Here is a 17,117-nt window from a genome sequence, read left to right as displayed (position 1 = left end):
AGCAACTTTGCCATCGTTTCTGGGGCTTCCCAGGTCTTTGTCCAGCAACAATCCTGCTCGAGCTCCTGGTTGTCTTCCCCTTGCAGTTTCCTCTGGAGCCTGCCCTCACCCTGGGATGTTCTGGGGAAGATGTGTAACTGACAAGGATCAACAGAGTGTCACTTCAACTGAAAACCTACAGACTGGTTGCTGCGCTGCAGACTTGGGAGTTAAGTGGTAGCTCCTGGGTGGAATGTTCCCTTAGACTTGACGTGGTTTCTGCACAGGTGTCGGAAACCAGAAAAGTCCCGTGGAGTGTGGGATGAGTGTGGGATGAGCGTGGGGAGAACTAGGGTCCACAATAATTTTCTGGAGGCCAACCTGCCCTTTTCCCCAGTGAGGAGGGAAATAAAAATATAAATGTTGGCCTGGAATGCCCCTCTTTCCAGGTGAGAATCCCAGGACAAACTCTGCTGCCTTTAAAATTCAGGAGGCAAACTTTCTATAGCAGAGGTATCTAAAATTCAAGTGAAAAATCCCTTTCTTCTTCATTTTTTCCCTTAAATTTCAATCTTGTGGCCTTTTCTGAGATCATGAACAGAAGTGACATGAACTGTGGTGTGCTTCTAGGAGCACGCAATTTTGAAAAAGGAAAACCCCACAGAAAGCTGTGCAGACGTCATTGGGGCCTCCTGACTGCCTGGACGAGCTGATAGCCCTTGTCAGGGAGGACGCCAGTAACTCTCTGGCTCCACCCACTGGACACCAGCCAAACCGCAGCGCTCCTTGCTCCCCTGGGGATTCCCTCCTTCCCAGTGTCCCCTGCGGCTCAGTGTGTGTATCTGGGGACTGGAGGAAAACTACAAGCCCAGGTTCATGGCCAGAGTTTTGAGGTTCAGGCAAATGTGCCACCAACATTTTCTTCCTGGTAAAAATTCCTCAGGTTACGCTGAAGGGGAAAAATGAATCATAAGAGGGCAGACTGAGAGCCTGGTACAGAGCGAAAGGAATCACACTAGTGTATCTGTGAGCTCTTTATGCAAATGGGCTACAATCCCTGATGGTGGTAATAACAGTAATAGTGATAGTTATGATAATTATTGGAATTGGACAAATGGCTGGGCATTCACCCTGTGTGCTGGGCACTGTGCTGAGCCCTGGATCCATGTCAGTCATTTAACCATCACAAAAGTCCTATGAGGTTAATGCCATTATTCCCATTTTGCAGAGAAGCAAGCAGAATCTGCCTGCAATGCAGGAGACCTGGGTTCCAACCCTGGGTTGGGAAGGTCCCCTGGAGAAGGGAATGGTTTATCCACTCCAGTATTCTTGCCTGGAGAATTCCACGGACAGAGGAGCCTGGTGGGCCACAGTCTATGGCATCACAAAGGGTCGGACGTGACTGAGTGGCTAACACACACAGGCTCACAGAATTTAAATCACTTGTCCCGAGTTTAACATCAAGGTTCGTGGGATGGGGAGAGAGGTGGGAGGGGGGTTCAGGATGGGGAACACATGTAAATCCATGGCTGATTCATGTCAGTGCATGGCAAAAACCACTACAATATTGTAAAGTAATTAGCCTCCAAATAATAAAAATAAATGAAAAAAAAATTGACTGACTTAAAAAAAATAACATCAAGGTTCATACTTTGATGTACTCTAGCATCATCCAGCATTTACAGCTTCTGCCCATTGTTTGCTTTTCTTCAGTTCACTAATTAACTCAATGAACTCAAGCATCAACATGAATCTCTAGACCTCAGCCTGAAGCCACCTTCACTTAGCACCTAGGTCACCTGCTGCCTCAGTGGCCTGAGTGGGCTGGTCAGGGGTGGAGGGTGTTTACTGAGTTTGAAGTCTTCCTGTGGAACCAACTCCTCCCCACCCTTCCTCCCTGCCCTCTCCCCTGGTCCTTGCAAAGGCACACCTTAAATGCTGGTTACAAAACTAGCCGTGCTGCATGGTCTGACTGGGTAGAACAAAGCATGTGGGATTCCCAGCCAGGCAGACCTGAGTTTGAATCCTGGCCTCGTCCCTGTGTGCCCTGAGGTACGTCACCATCTCTGGCCCTCAGATTTCTCACTGTAAAATTGAGTATGTTGACTCCTTTGTAGCGTCGTGATGAAGTTTTGCAACAGCGTATGTAAATCTCTGTACCTGACACATGGAAATGGCACCATTCCAGGATCTGCCCTTCTCAGTCTGGGTTGGTTTATCCCTGAGGATTCCTCAAAGGGTCCCTGTTCCCAACCTGAACCAGGAGAAAAGGCTTCTTAATTCTGACATACAAAGGGGTGTAGTTATGAGCGCGGAGACAACTGTTCAGCAAGAACCATGAGGTGGGCAGGCGGCAGCCACGTTCTCTCACTGCAAGACCCCCGAGATGCTAGGGTCTTGCCGGGTGGCTGTGGCTTTGGAGAGAATCCTGAACTGGATGTTAGAGGGATAACCGGGCGCCCAACAACAAGTGCAAACAAAGGTTCCTCGGTGCTTCTGCATGTGTGCTCACTTGCTCCATCATGTCTGAGTCTTTGTGACTCCATGGACTGTAGCCCGCCAGGCTCCTCTGTCCATGGAATTCTCCAGGCAAGAATACTGGAGTGGGTTGCTATTTCCTTCTCCAGAAGCTCTTCACCACCCAGGGGTTGAACCCACGTCTCCTGCATTGGCAGGTGGATTCTTTACCACTGAGCCACTTGGGAGGCCCCAGGTACTTTCACACAGCCCTAATTTCACAATTTCATGACTTCTTCTCAGCCCCTCCTGGCATCATTTATTGAGTGTTTGGGCACCGACGTTGCTTCCCTTCCCAAGTCCCACCTAGGCCTCTCCTGGTTCTGTAACTCTCTGCCTGCCTCAATCACAATTGAACACAAGAGGAGGTTTCCCTCCTCTTTGACTTTCTCCATTGAGTTTTTGCCCCTAGAAGGTTCTCTCTCTCCCCGCCCACTTTGTGCAAGTGTCCACGCCCAGTTTTCTTCCCTCTGCCCATCCACACTGTGCTCCTGGGAGCTGAAAACAAGTCCATGTTTCTCTCACAGTGGTCACCCCCTCCCCCCAGCCCTGTGACAGCTCTGCTATTGTCTTTTATTTTAAAAATATATTCTATGGTGGGCAGCCCCACCTGGGCTGGAGAATACTAGTAATTCTTTTTTTTTTTTATTGATATCAGATCTCTTTCTCTCCAGAAAGGGTTTTGAGGAAATTCATAAAAATAGACATGAGAGGAAATAAGAGCTAGATGAGGAAACGGGGAAGAAGGAAGAACAAAACTATGGATAATGACACAATTTGGATATTCTCCTACCATGTCTTGCATTTCTAGGTATTTTAAAGTAAGTATTTTTTGACTTAGAAATGATCCCAGCACGACGTCATTTTGGTTGCTGCTGGATGTTGATTTATCTACAAGCAATTTGACATTACAAATAACTTGCACCACCGGTATCACGGGGCAGGGTCCACACAGGAATTCTGCAGGAGAGGAACTGGCAGAGGGCTCTTCTGAATCCTGAGCAGGGCCTTTCTAGATGGGAGAGAGAGTGCTAAAGAAAAAGCAGACAGACTTCTCTTCCTATCCTCCCGACCAACACCGCCACCCCCGCCCCCTGCCCCGCCTCCCCGCACAGAGAAGCAAAGACCCCAGACTGCTTACAGAAAGTCCTTCTGCACTGTGTTCTGGGACCACAGTGTTTGGTTTGGTAAACAGTCAGACAAATAGGCTCCAGACAAGAGCCAGACCCCCCACTGACCCAGAACGCCATTCAAGGGGACCCTTTGTGGTAAGAATTCCCGAGACGTGGAGCCAAGTGGACGTAAAGTGCACAGTTTCTACCCCCTGCACTGCCTGTCCTGGCCAGGGGAGCTTGGGGATGGGTGATGGCAGGAGGCACCGAGGCGCCTACATTTTTGCTCTTAAACAATGCTGTTGCGCAATTATTCAGCTCCACCAAGTATATGGTTGTCCTGCATGCAGCAGAAGCATGAGAAAGCCTCATGGGGATCTACCTATGACTTTTATCAGATCCCGTCTGTCCATGCATCACTTTCTTTCCAGCTCTTAAACTCAGGCTAGTGTCAGGATCATCATGTAGATCCTCTGATATCCTCAGCCAGCACCTAGGGTTGTGCACTGCACAAAGGCACCGTTTCAAAAGGGGCACCATTAACATTCAAGACCTCTATGTATTTTCTGCAACAAAACTCCTATAGGTGGCAGTAAAGTGTTCGGATGAAAGGAATGCTGGGGTCTTACTGGTGAGTAGTGACCCTGCTGTTTTTTTTTTTTTTTTCTTCAGAATTAAAAAAATAATACTTTCTCAAAGAGGGACAATAGGGAAAAGGGTAGGAGGACAGTATTTTCAATCTCTTTAGACCAGGTTGAAAGAAGGGACTGGAGTGTTGAGGAAAATGAAGGTTGGGGACTGGCATGGCCCTTTCTCCCTGACCGTCTCTTGAGAGTGATTTATAATCATCAGATTGCCTCCTGACTATTAAAGATATTGGCCAAGAAGAGAAGGGGAATGGCCTGGCCCCCAGCATTGCCAGTGAGGCTCTCTGAGCTAGTGGGCTCTTGGCAAAGACATCAGCCACTGGGGGTGGGTAGGATGGACTGAGGTCTACTCCCAGCCAGGCACCAGGATTGGGGCTACTCCCTAGGGAGCCTCGTGGAGACAGCTGGCACTCATGTAGTCAAGAAGTTGCAAAGACTGGGTAGATATGCTAAAGTAAGGCTGCTCTCTGGAGCCGAGGAGGTGGCAGCTGGCTCAGGCTCCTCACAGTTGCCCTGACTGGAGGCTTAGTGTCTGCTGGCTGCACGGTGTTGCAACTCAGCCTGATTTAAAGATCAGAAATGCTTCCTATTATTATACACTGCCTCTCACCCACTGACTGCCAAGATTTAGAGAAGGACTCCAAGTCTCTTAGCCCTCATCCTTCCTCCCATTCCTCTTGTCTCTTCTATCCCTGCTGTTGGCACCTGCCAAGGCTGGGGTGGGGGCCAAAGTCAGAGGGATCTTGAGGGCACACTATTCAACTACCTGCTGATCAGTTGGCTTAAAGTTGGACCACACTGCATCCTCAATCTCTTGAATTGGTAAATTGAGCTGTCATAGCATAAGTCATATTCCACTGGCCACAGATTTGTATCAGAGCCTCAGTAATCCTATAATAACGTTGGCATAAGAAATGCAGTTGTGCTGGGATAGTACGACAGACATGGGGAGAATTTTCCTGCACCTCTGAGATTGTCCTGTTGTTAAAGAAGAAACTTGAGTCCATGTTTTATTCGAAACCAAAATTAAACCCGGTGGAGAAATACTTATATATTTTTGACCCACATCTTTTATAGAACTTAAAAAAATCAACTAAGCCTTCAGTCAGTTAAGTACAGTCACTCAGTCATGGCTGACTCTTTGCAACCCTATGGACTGCAGCACGCCAGGCTTCCCTGTCTATCACCAAATCCCAGAGCTTGCTCAAACTCATGTCCATCGAGTTGGTGATGCCATCCAACAATTTCACCCTCTGTAGTCCCCTTCTCCTCCTGCCTTCAATCTTCCCCAGCATCAGGGTCTTTTCCAATGACTCAATTCTTTGCATCAGGTGGCCAAAGTATTGGAGTTTCAGCCTCAGCATCAGTCCTTCCAATGAATATTCAGGACTGGTTTCCTTTAGGAAGGACTGGTTGGATCTCCTTGCAGTTCAAGGGATTCTCAAGTCTTCTCCAACACCACAGTCCAAAAGCATCAATTCTCTGGTGCTCAGCTTTCTTTATAGTCTAACTCTCACATCCATACATGACTACTGGAAAAACCATAGCTCTGACTATATGAGCCTTTGTCGGCAAAGTAACGTCTCTGCTTTTTAATATGCTGTCTGGGTTTATAGCACCACTATCCTCTGCAGAAAGCTATTTGAATTAAAAAATTATCTGAGTATTTAACATTAAGATGCAAAAGTAGTGATAGAACTAGAAGGATTCACAATCACAAACCCTTGTTTTTAAAATAAAATATGGCAATTCTCAACACTGGTTTTCCTTTTTTTGTTTCCCTGACCAGGATTGAATCTGTGCCCTCAGCAATGAAAGCATGGAGTCCTAATCACTGGCATATGTGAGTGCTAAGTCACTTCAGTTGTGTCTGACTCTTTGCAACCCTATGGACCACAGTCCACCAGGCTCCTCTGTCCATGGGATTCTCCAGGCAAAGAACAGTGGAGTGGGTTGCCGTGCCCTCTTCCCGGTGATCTTCCCAACCCAAGGATCAAACCCACATCTGTTCTACCTGCTGTGGTGAGTGGGTTCTTTACCATTAGCACCACCTGGGAAGCCCCCCAACCACTGGACTGCCAGGGAATTCCTTGTTGTTATACTTAGTTGGAGAAACTACTTTGTTTCACTTTGTTTCTAAATGAAAGAAACCAGGGTAGAGCTCAGCTTCTAGGAGCTGGTGGTACATTCTCCCACTTAAGGGGCAACTCTGAGTTTGGGAGAAATATTGATGAGGGAAGAAGTATGGTACAGACAGGGAAGGACTGATTTTCCACTGTTTTATCCACTTCCCTTGTCGACAGTCCTTTCCCCTCCCAGCCCAAGTTGTTGTTTATTTTCTCCCAACACCTGGATCAAGGGATGTATTTGAATAGAGAACTATTAATATTTAATTATGCCTAGGTGGTTGGGATATGCTGATGTGAGTGAAGTCACAGAATTTATAAGTAGGTTTAAGAGAGGCCTGAGTAGGTGGATTAAGCTCCCTGGCCCCCAAATGCACTGGCCAGTTATACCCAGCTATCAGCTGAGGTCACAGGGTGGACCAGTGGAAAGTGTGTGGATTAGAAATAGTCCTTCGTTACAGAAGAGTGCCTAGGACACAGCTCAAGGGATGCCATTTTTGAAGACTAGGGTCCGTGGGCTCATGATTGAATCCACATATGACATTGATGATGAGGGGGGAACATCCAATAAGAAATTTAATCAAACATATGGGTAAGTGATGAGCAAAACAATATCCTCCCAGCTTTTAATACCCAACATCATTCTGAGTTTTGGCTCCTCATGGCTCATGGTTTTGCAGAATCTGGGGTTTACAGAATCTCAGAGTCTACTGCCATGTAAACCTGACAACCAATTTCTCAATAGTTTCTCATGCCCCATAACTTACAAGGAGAAATTAGTTTTAAATTGATATCCATTACATGGGACTTTCCTGGTGATCCAGGAGCTAAGACTACACTCTCCCAATGCAGGGGGCCCTGGGTTCAATCCCTGGTCAGGGAACTAGATCCCACATGCCATGATTGAGACCTGGCACAGCCAAATAAATAAATTAAAAATCAATATCCATTACCATCTTGAAGGGAGAAAAGTTACCCAAAGGCAGCCCTGGGGTCTGGTGGTGAACCCAGAGCTTTGCTCAGTGTAGAATCTGAGGTTTCTTATTTGTGGAGCTCATGGGCAGCCTCAGCCTTTTGTCTTGAGTACGGCAAGAGATGAAGCACTGAAGTTCCTAAAAAATCCTCAAACCCCTTTTGCTTCAAACACATTACTTCATTTATTTTTCCACTTGATGTATTTCATCCTATCATTAAAAAATAATCCCAGTTATAAAAATAAAATCCCCAAACAAGGTTTCCTGATGGTGACCATTCACCCTGATGTTGGTAGTTCATCCCAGCTGAAGTCCTTTCTCCCATCTTTATATGCTTAGTCACTCAGTTGTGTCTGACTCTTTGCGACCCCATGGACTGTAAACCACCAGGTTCCTCTGTCCAGGGGATTCGCCAGGCAAGAATACTGGAGTGGGTTGCCATGCCCTCCTCCAAGGGATCTTCCCAACCCAGGGATCTGAACCCAGGTCTCCTGCACTGCAGGCAGTGTCTTTACTGATTGAGCCACCAGCGAAGCCCTCCCTTTCCTCAACTCCAGTGAGACTCCCATTTCTCTACTCCACTGGACTTCTAGACTTTCTTGTCCATTGGACCCACCTTGTCCTTCTTGTTGCATCCATTCACTCATCCATCCAATTGCCAAATGTATGCTAAGTACGGGAGGATTCATAGATGAATTAGATGTTCTAATTTCAAGGATTTTTTTTTTTTTTTTTGGTGAGCTTTTCTAGCTTTCTGAATCTTTTCCTCAGCTCTTAAATGTGAAATGTCTCCTGTCCACTGAAACTTTCCTCTCTTTTCTATGTATTTTCCCTTGGCAAGAACCTCCATCCTACTTCCACTCCTGTCCTACTCCATCCCACTACATAATTTTTGTTTAGCTGGCTTATTAGAAAGAGTCCTAGAGTAGGAACTGAGAGGTGCTACTTCTGACAAGATTGGCACTTCATCCATCCCTTTTCACCTGCCTCACTTACTCAAAGAGGAATTGGATGATTCCTCAGTGATTCTCAGTCTTGTCTGCACATTGGAATTACCTGAGGGGCTTCTAAAAATTGTTGATAGTAGCTAGAGACTCTGATCTCATTGGTGTGGGGTGGGGGAGTTTTAAAAGTCCTCTTGATGATTTAACATGAAGGCAACGTTGGGAACCACTGAACTGAATCCAATCCTAATTCCTTACCCACCAAAACAAGGAAGCATGTCACTGTAGGATTAGATGGGTTTTGGTTTGACAGACCAGGTCCAAATTCCAGCCAGCTATAACACCCGGGGGAAAATTACTTCACCTTTCCAAGCCTTAATTCTATTATTAAATTAATGGAGATTACTAATACCTACCTTGCCAAACAAACAGATTAAACAGGATCATGGTACACAATAGGCATTCAACCAAAGGTAACCTTTATTATTTCCCTCTAAAATAGATCCTACCTCTGACTTTCTTATTTCTGCCCATGGTGCCATCAGTATTCCAGTTCTCAGAGTGAGTAATAGATGGTTGATCTGATTTTACTCTCTCATGAAGGAAAGGGGAAGGCTCACTTTTATTCACTCTGGTTAAGGTTCCCAAGTCTTCAAAGTGTGATTCCTTGGGAACTTGTTTAGAATCAAGGAATCTCAGCCTCACTCAGAACTTCAGAATCAGAGTCAGCATTTTAACCAGATCCCCGAGGATCTGCATGCATTGTAAAGTTTGGGAAGCACCACTCTCAAGCCTCCCTGTCCTTGGAACTGAGTGAAAAGGGAAGGACTCAAGCTTCTGGAGTGGAGACCAGTTTACAGAGTCCAAGGTCTTGTTGGAGACGCCATGGTGAGCCCAAATGAGTCATGGTTGCATTCCAGCTGGTGGCGGGGAGCACGCTGTCACACGCTGGGCCACGCCGGTAGAAGGCAGGGCTCTAGGCGAAGCCTATTCATCCCATTAGACTCCATCAAGCCACCCCATCAGGTCCCACCCTCTGTCTGGTGCTGGTTGCTTCACATGGGCTCGGTGAGAGCCTCACCCCCCAGTCACCGTGACAGATTACCACAGGTCATGCAAGGGTGACGCCTACATGCACAGGGACTGGCCTCCTCTGGCTCCTATGCCCAGCCGGGGACCTCTGCCCCCTGCCCACTCACAGGACTGATACGCCTGTGGTATCAGCTATGACACCCTGGAGAAAGGACTAGAATGCCCCGGGTTTCGGGGATCTCCCCTGGCATTATTCTTGGTGGCCACCATTTCCCCACCCTCCATCTTGGATTTCTTGGCCTTTTACACCAGGGCCCCTGTGGTGATTTCCCCTCATCCCCCTCGGGTTTACAACTACTTTGGCCCAAAGGCAAAAGTCCTGTGTGGAATCATATTTTTTTACGTTCCAACAGTAGGCATGTTAAATACCCCTTTCACACAACACCTGTCGCCCCGTGAAGACTCACGGTCTGAGGGAAGGTGCCTGTCAGGCCAAGGCTAGAACCACTGGATACACCTCCCAGAGGGTTTCTGTTTTCTCTTACAGTGTCGACTGTTTGAAATTACATGGTTTTGTGGGTATTTGCTTCATCGAGTTTGCCCACTGGACTGCAATCTTCCTGGGCAGAGTTGAGCTGGTCTTGTTCAGGCTGTGGTCCCAGTTCCGGGCTCGGAGCCTGGCTCACAGAGATCCTCACAAGCTCTTTGTTGAGTGTGTAGATGAATGAGTGGGTGAACAATCTGGGACTCTGGGGCCTTCAAGGGCCAAGTACAGCACAGCACTGTACTGAGCTGGGTGTGTGTGTCTTTGGTGTGGCAAAGGAGTCGGGGTAGACCTGCCCCAGTTGCGTCCTCAGAGCTGGGGGCAGCACTGTGGCTGGGACACGGAGCTCATGTGGCAGAGCCCCTGACCTCTGGACACACGCGGGCGGCCCTTGCTCGGGGGCTCCTGCCACAAACCCATCAGCCTAAGGCACCTGCACCCCACACTCCAGCTTGCAGGTCAACCTCTGTGACTAGAGGCTTTGCTTTTCCTCTAAGACTTTCCCACAGTGGGAGAGGACGAGCAAGCACTCCAGGTGTGTAGGCTGGCCAGTTCTTGGAGCACCTGAGTCATCCTGACTGTGGGTAAACAGGGAGGAAGCTGTGTCTTCAGCGCCTCCTTGGTGGAGATCAGTATGGATGGGATAGGACAGTCCCAACCCCAGCTGTGAAAACCTGGTTCAACCCAAACCCAGGAAGCCTGGGCTCTCCAAAGACTGGATGTGGGGTACGGCTGGCTCCTCCTTCCTCTGCACCCCAGGTCATAGGCTGTAAGTTCATGATGTTTTGGCCAGTTCACTTCCTTCCAGCTGTCCTGGACTCAGCATCTTCTCTCAGGCTATAGGCCATGCTCTGAGCCTCCCGCCTCCAACCACCATTTGTTTGTTCCTGGTTTCCCATCATACTATGGATCAAAGTCAGCCCTCGGGACTCTTGGGCATAGTGTGAAGTGTGGTTTTCGCATCCCGGTGCAGCAATAAGACACAAGGGAACATTAGTGTCAGGGTCAAGGCTGTGTCTGATCACTGGTCATGCTACGGGTAGAATAGCATTTTCCTTAGCAAGAAGGGATTTGTAATATCATTGGCCTATGGGGGAGCCTATCTTGTGATCTTCCAGAGAGGGTCAGAATACCTGTCAAGTTTAACCAAGAACTGGCAGATTTTAAGGCCCTCTAACATGATGGGTGTTTTCTGGGTAGCTCAAATGGTTAAAGGATTTGCCTGCAATGCAGGAGACCTGGGTTCGATCCCTGGGTCAGGAAGATCCCCTGGAGAAGGGCATGGTAACCCATTCCAGTATTCTTGCCTGGAGAATTCCATGGACAGAGGAGCCTGGAGGGCCTAACAGTCTATGGAGTTGTGAAGAGCTGGACACGATTGAGTAACACTAACATGATGTGAGATGCTGTGCAATTAAGTGCCAAACTGAGTGGACAAAATTTAGGCCTAAAAAAATTTGGGTAATATCAGTGGTGTCTGGAGTAGGCAGAGGGAGTTTTACTGAAGATATGGGCCTCATAAGGCCCTTCACAAGTTTGAGTGGCATTAGTGAAGGCTGGAAAAGAGGGAACGGCCTTTTAGGAAGAAACGTGAGTGTCAGTCAAGAGAGGCTCAGTCTGCTTGTGGGCTGTGAATAGCCTCATAATTGCACCGGAGGGTGTGTGCTATGAATCACAGGCCATGAGTCCACCCCACTCGGGTCCACAGAGAAAGCAGTGCTCCTTCACGTTTGCATTAGGCATCTATATTGACAGGCACGCCGACATTTGTTTCTTTGGGATACAATATACTAACTCGGCAATGGGTCCCTACCGAAGGACCCAGCATCAAAGAAAGTATAAGAAAATACTACATTATGAAAGAAAAGATAGAATTATGAACCTATTAATGATATAAACAGCAAACATATAAACATATAACCATATAAAACAGCAAAATTATGCTCAAAGCTTTAAATATGGGCAGTATTAGAGTGTATTGGGGTCCCTTGTGTAAAGTATACACTCAAGTAATAACTATAGCAAACTGTAAGCAAACATTAAACACTCAGTTTTATTTGTTTTCTTAAAATTTGGGAGGACTAAGCCAAATTTGCCTGCTTTCTATTTTCCATGCATGTATTTCTATGCTTCTCTGTAATGAAACTTTCTACTGGTCAAACCTCTTTAAACATGGCTGATGTTTGAGAACGATAGCTGATGAGAACGTTTCTCTCACTGAGAAGCAGTTTTAAAATCAGAGCCAACTTGCAATTTCTATCTGTTATTCCCTCTCCTCCCAACCCAGTTAATTTCCAAAGCTCTGCTGGCTTTCAGATCAAATAAAAGTTACCAGCAAATAAGAAGTGATATTTGTCACTTTAAGAAAGTTGTGATGAGTCACTAGGACTTTTGCCTTCAGTTCTTTTTCTTAAGTTTCTTGGGGATTCTTTGGAAACAAGGGTGTTGGGACAATCTCTCTAAGTCTCTGCCGGCAGTAACTCTCTGGCTTGGGGGTTTGTTGTAGAACTGCTAACAGAGAAGATAGTTTTCCAGCCAAACAAGCTAAGGACAGAGGCATTGGAGAATGACAGGAGGGAGGCAGCACCGTGGCCTAAAGGAAAGATGGGGTCTGCTTGGTCATTGGAGAGGTCTGCAGGGTGTCAATAACCAGATAAGCTCTAAAGTAACGAGATCAGGAGTGACTGCTTTTGTGGACCACAAGGTGAGATGATGAGAGAGACTTGCAGGGAGACCACGCAGGTACGTATCCCGGGAAGGCTCCGCACAAGCTCACGGTACCTGCCGCAGAACAGCGCCGAAGGAGAAAGGCCACAAATGTGAGATAACTGGGGAAGAAAAAAGAGATAGGCTTGGGGTGGAGGACGGCTGAATCAAAAGTGGCATTACGAGTTAGCGAGTGGAGGAGCCAGAACTCATGATGCGGGTGGGCGACGCACATGGATACAACCACGTTAGAAAAAGGAAACTGCCCGGCAGCATCTACAGGAGTGGGTAACTGCCTACTCAAAGTGTGTGTCCAAAACTTCCTTCTTAGGAACGTGCACAAAAGAAATGTGGACACACGGCCACACTGAAGGACAAGTGCCGCAGAGTTTAACGCAGCGCTACTAACAGCCAAAAAGGGGAACCAAGTCAATTGCCCGTCACGGGTAGAGTGGATAATGATTCATTTGCAGAGAAAGTGAGGGAATGACCTACAACTCCCCGCAGTGCTATGAATGCATCTTGTAATATTGAGCAAAAAGAAGCCAGGCACAAAACAGCACAGACTGTGTGATTCCATTTATGCGGAGTTCAGAAAAGGTGAAACTGAGAGAAGTCAGGGTGCCAGTCACCACTGGAAGGGGGTCAGGGGGACTTCTGGAATGCTGACAGCCTTCCGCTGGCTACCTGGGTGTGGTAGTCTGTGAAAAGTACATATCACATGCTTACAATATGTACCCTTTAATGTCCATCATCGCACTTTTATAAAAGTTTATTGACAGTGTAAAGTAAAGGCAATTGAAAGCCCATGACATTGAGTTTGAGATGTCTGGATAGGCAGCTGGAAATCCTCAGGATGCATTTGGAGATGGGGGACTCTGGTCTGCACAAGAATCCAGATCTGGAGACATTTAATTTGGTGGGGAGGGGAGTGCTGTTTAATCTGAAGAGACAGGAAGATGGGAGGGTGGGCGTGTCTTTGGGACGGCAGGGAGCAGTTAGGGCAGTAGTAGGTCCTGTTAGAAGGCTGAAGGCAGATGAGAAATGAGCAGAGCCATTTATCAGAAGCCCGTTCAGCACTTCCCTCCACTAGGACCCCCTGCTTTATTCTGTGAGCCTTGATTTCTGTCCTTTGGGCCTTATATTTTGGTGGGGTGGAGGAAAAGTATTCCTTTATCCCTTCCGGTGGCATCATCTTCCCCGAAAACCTGAAGAAACAGGGGGCTGGTGAGGTGAACGGTCCAGGCTGGTTAAGAGCGGCCTGAGGCACCAGTCCAGCCGTCCACTTGGAAGGCATGTGATGCCTTTGACCGTGTAGCTGCCAACAGGGCAGATGGGCCCCTGGGCAGGAGGGCAGGCCCCACGGAAGGGCCTGGAAGGTCAACCAGAGGGGGAGTAGACAATGCACTACCTGGTTCTCCTTGGAATACAGGGGCCTCTCGAGACACGGGAGGAATGTGCTGGAATCCGTGCACGCACACAACGGTGACACAGGCTTGTTGTCACACGGCCTCGTGTGGGCTGCTAGGCTGGTGCTTTCCCTGTAAGCACGGCGGGTCAGGAGGTCAGGGTGCCGTCGCAAACACCTGTGTGATGCTGGCGGCCAAGGTGATATGTCCATAACAGAGCCAGTACATTTCCTCTAATGGAAAATACCAGGGCAGCAGGGACTACCAAACATACCCACATAAAACATGGAGGCATCTGCAGAAATGCAGAAGGAAAATACTTATCAAGATACTTCTCTCTGTCTCACAAGCACATACATGTCCCAACGTTCCCACCATGAGCTCTTAAGCATTACACGCAGAATGGCAGGAGTGGAAGAGTAGCTGGCTGGGCTGAGTGGGAGAAGTCCTGCATGGAAGCTCCTCTATCCGTCTTCAGGACCCTCCCTCTGGAGTGGGGTGCTCCTCCTCCACCACCGACTAACACTCCTCCTCAGTGGGATGTCGGAAGGGTGTGTCAATCCCCAGCGTAGAAGTGTCCCAGGACCAATGGTTCTCATTTCCACTCCAGAGCATTTGTTATGTTTTTGTTCCCCCAGAAAGATGTCCTTGAGAGTCTGAGGGATGGAGTTTCTGATTCTGGGCTTCTGAGCATGATAATATGAAGATGTAGGGAAGTTCTGGGCGCTCTCCTCAGTCTTTCCATCTGTAAGATGGGAACGGCACTAGCAATGGCATTGCCCCAGTGGCATGGAGACCCTAGCAGAGAGACAACACACAGTAGTTGTCCTCCATCTCACTTCCATTAACCTCTGCCTGGAATGTCCTAATAGTCAACAGGACCTTGTTTTCCAAGTGGTTTCGCTAATTAGATAGTGTACCTGCCTCGCCTGATTCTGGCTCAGCTCCCAGGCTTGGGAGCACCCACCTCATGGCCCAGGTTAGCTGAGGGTTGGGGTGTTGCTCTGGAAAGGAACACGGTGTCTCCACATCCTCTGAGTGAAGTCACTTCTGTAATTTCTAAAATGTCTTTGAAAAGCTAGTGACTACTTGCACATTTGAATTTGACAGCTCACTTAAAAAATCTTAAGTTTCAATAGTTAATTGCATTTTAAACATACAACTGTTGGAGGGCTTCTGGATGCTAGAGTGATATTGTTTCTTGACCAGGTATCAGTTACATGGAATATGTTCATTTGTCAGAAACTTATTTATGAAGTGTTCACTCTTCTGGATATATGTTTAAAAAAATGGATTTGCTATAGGTTTTCTGAGCTCTGTCACTTGAATTCATAGTAGGCATTCAGGACCCTTACGGAGTGACTGCTGGCTCAGCCTGAAGGTCAGAGGTCTGGACCAGACTCTAAAGGGGACCTTGAAGAGGTCACTTTAAGGCTACCTCTGGTAGGCAAGGAGACCCCATCAGCTTGTTGCCAGCCAGATCAAAAATGTTAGAGCTGAGATGTGCACAAACTACCATGAGAGTGTCAAGAATGGAAACTAACTTTGCCTTGAGGGTCAGGAAACTCCTCATTAAAAAAATGCCAGTGACATTTGAACTGGGTATTGAAGACTGAAGAGGAGGGTACCTGGTGGGAAGAAAGAGATGGCGAGAATAGTATGAACAAAGACAGTAACATTAAGGTGCAAAATTGGGTCTGAGGCTCATAAAATATTCTAATGTGGAAGAGCTTAGTGTGTAAGTGTGTGTGTGTGTGTGTGATTAGTGGGAAGCAAGGCTAAAGAAGTAAGCAGCAGTTGGATCATGAGGCACTTTGTCGAGCTCAGGAGTTGGGATTTATCCTTCAGTGGTAGGATCTCTGAAGGATGCTAAGTAGGAGAGCCCACTGCGGCTTCCCCACCATTATCCTCTCTATCACCAACCTCAGCAGCTCTACAACCACCAGCCTCATCATCACCTCTACCTCCTCTCCCCCCCCCCACCTTTACCATAACCTCCATTTTCACTACTTCCTTCCCCACTAAGTGTCTGCCTGCAATGTGGGAGACCTGGGTTTGATCCCTGGGTCGGGAAGATCCCCTGGAGAAGGAAATGGCAACCCACTCCAGTACTCTTGCCTGGAAAATCCCATGGATGGAGGAGCCTGATAGGCTATAGTCCATGGGGTTGCAAAGAGTTGGACACGACTGAGCAACTTCTCTTTCTTCTTTCTTTCTTTCCTTCCACTACCACCTCCTTCACTAAAGTATCTACTGCAATAACTGCCTCCACAGAGTGAATTATCACAATGTTAATTATAGCACAATTAATTAGGGAACAACACTTAGATGACACTTATATTTAACTACCTAGAATGGCCTGGGGAAGGACACTGGGAGAGTGTGGAGCCTGGAGCCGAGCCCCTTGGTGGGAATGGAGCCTCCCCTTTGCTAACCTGCACTCCTCTGCTCACCGTTGGTGTCATGAGCTGTGCTTTGTGCAAAATGATAAGGTCCAGACCAAAAGTTATCAAGGAGACAGAGAGGCTTCTGAATATAGGCTTGAAAGACGGCCCAGAAGGAATTTAGATTTGCTTATAACTTGTTGATAATACAATTTTTAGAAGTTTTTTTTTTTTTTTTTTGCAATTCAAGGCTTCAGGATTTCAAGCAATGCAAATCACTGCCTATGGTAGAAAAATAATAGCCAGTAGCACTACCTTTACTATCTCATTTAACTGTCAAAAGAACGACACTAATAGGTTCATATTTTTCCTTGTTAAAATGAAAAACTTGCGCTCAGAGGCATTAGACAAGTTCCCCAGGGTTTCACTACTCATAAGAGGTTTTTAGAAAACAGTTGTGTACTCTCATGTGATCTGACGTCCTTTTGGGAATCAGTGAGGTGGGACACAGGCCTGAGATGGGGAGATTATATCCTGGGTGGAGAGTCTGTAGTGGAAAAGGAGTGAGGAGAGAGGACTCGTGTGGCTTTCGGAGATGCTCTGGCGCCCTCTGGTGGCAATATAAAGGTATCACGAACCAAAGAGTGCTTAGCGTGCCTGAGTCCAGTGATCATATACGTGCTTAGGATGCATGCACACACACAGGAAAAAGGGCACCAAGTGGGCAGTGGAGATGGGGACGG

General features: G+C 47.4%; 1 protein-coding gene across 1 annotated transcript in view; it reads right to left on the bottom strand.

The window, feature by feature from the left end:
* Positions 1-17,117, bottom strand: part of LOC122684993 (urea transporter 1) — a 51,527-nt gene that overhangs the window by 20,505 nt on the left and 13,905 nt on the right. The window lies entirely within an intron of this gene.

Source organism: Cervus elaphus, chromosome 27 (genome assembly GCF_910594005.1).
Source record: "Cervus elaphus chromosome 27, mCerEla1.1, whole genome shotgun sequence".
In the NCBI taxonomy this organism is placed as follows: domain Eukaryota; kingdom Metazoa; phylum Chordata; class Mammalia; order Artiodactyla; family Cervidae; genus Cervus; species Cervus elaphus.
The sequence above is the reverse complement of the archived record's forward strand: the minus strand, read 5'-3'. Positions and strand labels throughout refer to the sequence as shown.